This window comes from Primulina huaijiensis, chromosome 3 (genome assembly GCF_012295235.1).
Source record: "Primulina huaijiensis isolate GDHJ02 chromosome 3, ASM1229523v2, whole genome shotgun sequence".
NCBI lineage: Eukaryota > Viridiplantae > Streptophyta > Magnoliopsida > Lamiales > Gesneriaceae > Primulina > Primulina huaijiensis.
Genome location: NC_133308.1, coordinates 27,143,415 through 27,149,414, shown reverse-complemented (window position 1 = coordinate 27,149,414; position 6,000 = coordinate 27,143,415).

Below are 6,000 nucleotides of genomic sequence, written 5' to 3'. Positions count from 1 at the left end.
TATCTTGAAATCAGTTTAATAATTCCTGTTTTGAAGCAAATCATATATATTTCTGATCTCTGATTTTTGAAGCACCGAAACCTAGTGAACTAATGGTAGAAATATATATTCTGAACATTACTGATTACTGATTACTGGCATCACCCCTTAGAGGAGAGAACATATAGGGGACTGATATCAGTTTAGCCATGAAATTCACAAACGTGCTCAGTGCTTACTTGCTTAATTATTCCTGATTTCTGATTCTGAAACATGTGATTCCTGGATACTAATTCTTGAATACCGATTACTGCTCTGAAAGTAAAAGTTTCTGTATATTATTGTATTTCTGTTTTTGTTTAAAAACGGTTTTGAAAACTGGGAGTTATTCCCACCCTCGTTTACTTAGTGACAACCATATCACTCGCCCACCAAATCCATCTCAGATAAGAACGAGGAAGAAAAGTTAGAAAAAGAAGAAGAGCAAATTCAATTATGGGGCTGGTGAAGAAGACCGTTGTTTATCAGTTCTGATTTATGTTTTATTTCCACTGCATCTGTTAATACATGGTGTATTTGGTTTTACATTTTCGCTGTAAAATATTAATATTTGAGTTTGTATCAGACAATGTTATATTCATTATTATAAATAAAAGACTGATTTCTGAATTTTGTACTTCTGAAGCTTGTTGTTTTCGAATCTAAATTTAATAGTAACGCTGGTGTCGACCAACCCCGTCCCTGGGGCGTGACAGTATTGCTTTTTATTGTGAATATCGGTAGGGTTGACCCGTCTCACAGATAAATATTCGTGATATCGTCTCACAAGAGACCCACTCACTAAAATTTGACTACTTGAAAAAACAAAAATATCAATGAAGTCGATATTTTTCGAAAATATTAGCCTCCTTCCTTGAAAAATATCACATAGGTTTATGCTGGTCCATTCGGTGTTTTGTGGAGTTTTAATTCAATTCAACTATTAATCAGATTGGAAAAAAATAGTGTTACATCATTTTCCATGTTATATAGGATTATTCTTGTCAATTTAGATTTGCGATAATAAAAAATAAATATATCAAGATATATTTTTACATATTTGTATTGTTCAATCCAAAATACACCCTTTTTTCTTGAAAAAATAACTTTGTGTAAAAAAATAAAAAAATTAACACCAATATTTACACACAAAAAAATTGATTATACAATATGCCACGATACTAGTATAATATTAGATATATGAATGAATTAAGTATAACTTTTAAAAAATGAGATGATATTTTAAATTATATATATATGAATTGAATGTTTTGTCTCTTATTCGTTGTATTTTGTTTATATATAATATTTAACATATTTAATTTTTAATAATTTATGTGAACGATTTATTTGAATAAAATGTAACATAATTAGAAGACTATGTAAAAACCGATCAAGAGGCCCCTAACTTTCTTTTTAATTAATTTTATTTTTTTGTTAAAATAGAATAGAGGGAATATAATTTATATTATTTGTTTGGTTACTAAATTTGTATCACTGCGTGTGCAGATTAAAAGAGAGAATAAAGTGAGAATCCATATCGACATTTGTGCTTCGACAAACGCGTCCATATGTGCTTTTTGTATGCTTGACTTATTTCTTTATTATTATTAAAAATAAAAAGAAATTTATTATAAGTATATATATATATATATTTACTTACATTTATTATTATTATTATTATTATTAAACAAGAAAATATTTAGAAGTTATTTTTAATATATTTAAATGAACTTAAAAAATAATACTCAAAAATTAAAAATATTAAATAAAATAGATAATCATATTTTTCGTATCATTTGTCAAATTTAGAATTACAAACAGACAATTATCAAATTATGAATAACTCGAAATTCTTTGAAAATTTATAGATACTAGTATCATAAAGTAAATATAGTATTGACTTATTATGATATTGGATTAAGTGGAGCATATTAAAATAACCATGAAATTTTTCTTTAATCAATCAAATCGAATTTGGTAAACTGGACCAAATAAGACTGTTTCGCGAAATCGATCGAATTTGAAAAACATGTGTACTATATATTCGAAATCTTGTTTTAAATTTGAAATGTTGCGAAAAAATTAACCTTAAACTAATGACAATAGAGTTTTTTTAAAATATAAATATAATATTATTCGAGATTACAAAAATATAATATAATATTACATATTTAAATATGTTGCAACCAAAAAAAGAGTGTGGATTAGTTAGGAGTTGCCGAGTTGGGACCATGGGCGCACATCCGATGACAACAACGGTAGCTATTATTTGTCTTTTTTTATTATTGTTTTACAATTTTTATTTATGTTTTAAAATTTTAATTTCTTGTCGGCACATTATACGCAAAAAATAATATGTTCAAAAGTCGATTTTATGATACTGATTTCAATTCTGATACGGTCCACGAAAAATTATTATTTTAATTGTAAATATGGACCAGATCAATTTATATCATATATATAAATTGTGAAACCGTATCACAAAAAATTACTAAAACCAATGAATTTTATTTAAAGAAAAATACTTAAAGGTCTTTTTTTCCCTCGAAACCATAATATTTTTTTTAATAAAATAAATTGGGTGCCCATGTGGATCCTTAATTTGTTTAAATAACAAGAGATATTAACGTGTCTAGTTCACTATTTTTCGTCGTATATATTGGATACATTCCAGGACACTAACACAACTTTCGAACTAAACAACAATAATCTATGAATCAAAATGTCCAAAAATTAAGATTAACATTTCAAAATTTCTTGTATCATTGTGGTGACGTCTTTAATAAATTATATGTTCAATTCATTATCATAATCTTCGAAATTAATCAAATACGTATCAAATTCTAAACTACGATAAATATATAAGACTATGACCCAATTTTGTTCTTCTCGAGACATTTGACAAAACGAAGAATATAATCTTTACTTCTCAGTAAGGATGACAAACATAAATCGAGATGCTAAGTAACTTATCAAATCATAAATCTTTAATATCATATCAAATAATTAATACCAAGTAAAAAAATTTTTTTTCAAGAAAAACATATCAAGTTACTTTTTTATTCCACGTTTATTTTATTAAGTAATGTTTTTAAGACCAATTCAGCTGGAAATCATATTTTCCACTATTGCCCTTTTTCATGGGCAAACCTAAATATATTTTTCAATTCGCAAACATTTGACTCGCGAAAATTCAAAAGGGGTAGGACTTATGGTCCTGAGTCAAGCAACCTTTGAGAATTAGAACAAGTCAAATGTAATAATTCAGTAAGGAATAGAATAGATCGAGTCCAAGGGATGGATGGTTTGGACATTTCGCAAGCCTAAGGGATTGTTTGGACATTTTCTAAATTTAGTTGAAAAAGTCCATCAAAGAAATCAAATGAACAGAACTTTTTAATATAAAAGATAAATCATTAGATGAAAGAGATGCATGAATGATTTAGTCTGTGTAACACGACTCAACCAACAACCTAATTCTTCTCTGCTTTTTTTTTTTTTTTGAAGAATTTTTTTTTTTTAAAAAAAAACCTAATTTTGGAATAATTTGAGGCCTAAATAAACCTTTATATTTCTGACTTTTTTTTTTCTCCTTATATTGTGTATCAGAATCCACCAGAAGCATGCACCATTCTCTCTTGGAGGTATTTGCGTTATCAATATTAACTCGTCGTAACACACGAAATGTATGTGATCAGTAGAAAAAATGAAAAATATGGTAGTTTGTTTTTAATTTTAATTCGAAATTGAAGGAGAAAAGATAAGATGAAAATAGAATGTAGAATATGGATTTGGAGTTATTAAAAAAAATACCAATAATTAGTTTATTAAATTTACCTTGATTTAACACTACAAATAATAATATAAAGATAACATAAATATATAATATCATTTTGATTGGTTGATTTTATATCGAAACATACAACTGATAGTAATAATATAATTTAAATTTTATAAAATGTACAATAGTCCAACACATCATGTTTCGATTATGGTTCTAGAGTAGGTTTCTTGTGAGACGGTCTCACGAATCTTTATTTGTGAGACGAGTCAACCTTATCGATATTCACAATAAAAAGTAATACTTTTAGCATAAAAAACAATATTTTTTCATAGATGAACCAAATAAGATATCCGTCTCACAAACTACGACCCGTGATATCGTCTCACACAAGTTTTTGTCATGGTTCTAACGAGTGATTTTAGCTTACTGTTTTTTTAAAAAATTCACTTATCATCATTTAAATTGTATCGCCAAACGAATACCAAGTCTTTGGCGTTTTTCAACATCCCATCAATTTTTAAAAAGTTTTTTTTTTGTTTTGTTTTCAAGCCAGGATTGAAAAGTTATTTGTTTTGTTTTTTCTTTGTGGGATTTCAAGTTTCCACATTTTTCAAGAACCCCAAAGTATGGAACTCCGAGCATACTAATGTGTATAGAATATCAGTCATTTTTGGAGTCTCCAATATTTCGTAAATTATTATCTCAAATGGATTGTAGACCTAGTCCAATTTTGACATGTTCTTGGCCACAAACCTTCGAGATTTAGCTTACAATATATTGGGTGTAATTATTATCTATGTTCGATAGAGCAATCGAAATATGATGTTTGAGGTGTTATACGATTTAAAAGATTTGAGTTGTACCATTACCATCAGCTGTAACTTTTAGTAAAGCGAAAAATTTTAGGTTCTGACAATTGATATCAGAGCTAAGACTATGATTTTGATTCTCATTGATTGCAAGGAGTGCAATTATCGGATGAGAGATTGTTTGGTGCAATAATTGTTCTTATTCGGTATATCAATCGAAACGTTGTGCTTGAACTGTTTTATAGTTAAAAAAAAAAAACTTAAAAATGGGTAAAGTTAAAAATTTGACTTTTAATTTGTTTTATAGCTATATATCACAAAATATTGTCTTTTTAGCACATCATTTTGATTTGATTGAACTTAATATGAAACTTTCTTTCTGAAAAAGTCAACTTTTAAAGTATCCAATGAAATAATTTCCCTACATTATATATACGCACCTTTCAATTAATACAAGGGAAGGTATTTTTCTGATATTACGTTGATTTCAATTCTTTAACAACCATTTTTTATCATTCAATATTTTTTTTTATTGTACTTAGGTAATTCAATAATAATAATAATAATAATAAATGTTGTCCAAAAACCTCTAGAAGGTTTCAAGATTCCCAAAGATGACCGGCAGATTGATATTTTTGGTGTAATTTGTGTGTGTGAATATTTCGTGTAATTAATTTTGAGTAGAGTTGAAGGGGGAGAAATTTGGAATACCCAAAACGCACACGCATTTAATGAAAATTATATAATTTATTATTGTAGAGAGAACCGATATGATTTNCAAAAAAAAAAAAAAAAAACACATGCAAACGAAGAAAATTGAGACGAAAGCAACCTGTTTACCAACCAATGATCCAATTCCTCGAAAACGATGACCCTTAGAATTTGTTGTGGTTCAAATTTGATGTCACCAAAGGGGAACTAAGGTTCCTCAATTTGGGGGAAATACAGTAAGCTCGTGTAGCAGACAATTTAAGAGGAGATGAGCTCGAACCTCGTTAATTTTTAACGGAGAGAATTTGTTGTGGTTCAAATTTTTAACTCGTTAAGCATAAGTCAAATATGAAACAACTCCCTTTATCAAATTAAAGGTTAATTTAAAGTTAGATTAATGCTTGACAAGATCGAACTTGGCAAGCTCAAGTCATGCGATGTTGTTTGAGTCCAGCTTGAACGAGTTGAGCTTGAGTATCAGGGTTCTGCTTGAGCCAACTTGGCTCGTTGCAGACCTAGTCGGAGAAAGTGTCCAGACGAGGTCAGGTCAATGTCAAGTGCCACCAGAACAAACTCTCATTCCAAGTGAAATTGCAATCGAGTCCATTGCAATTCAAAAATTTTCATTCGACACAAATATCAGCATTTGCAACAGAATCTAAAATAGAATCCCAT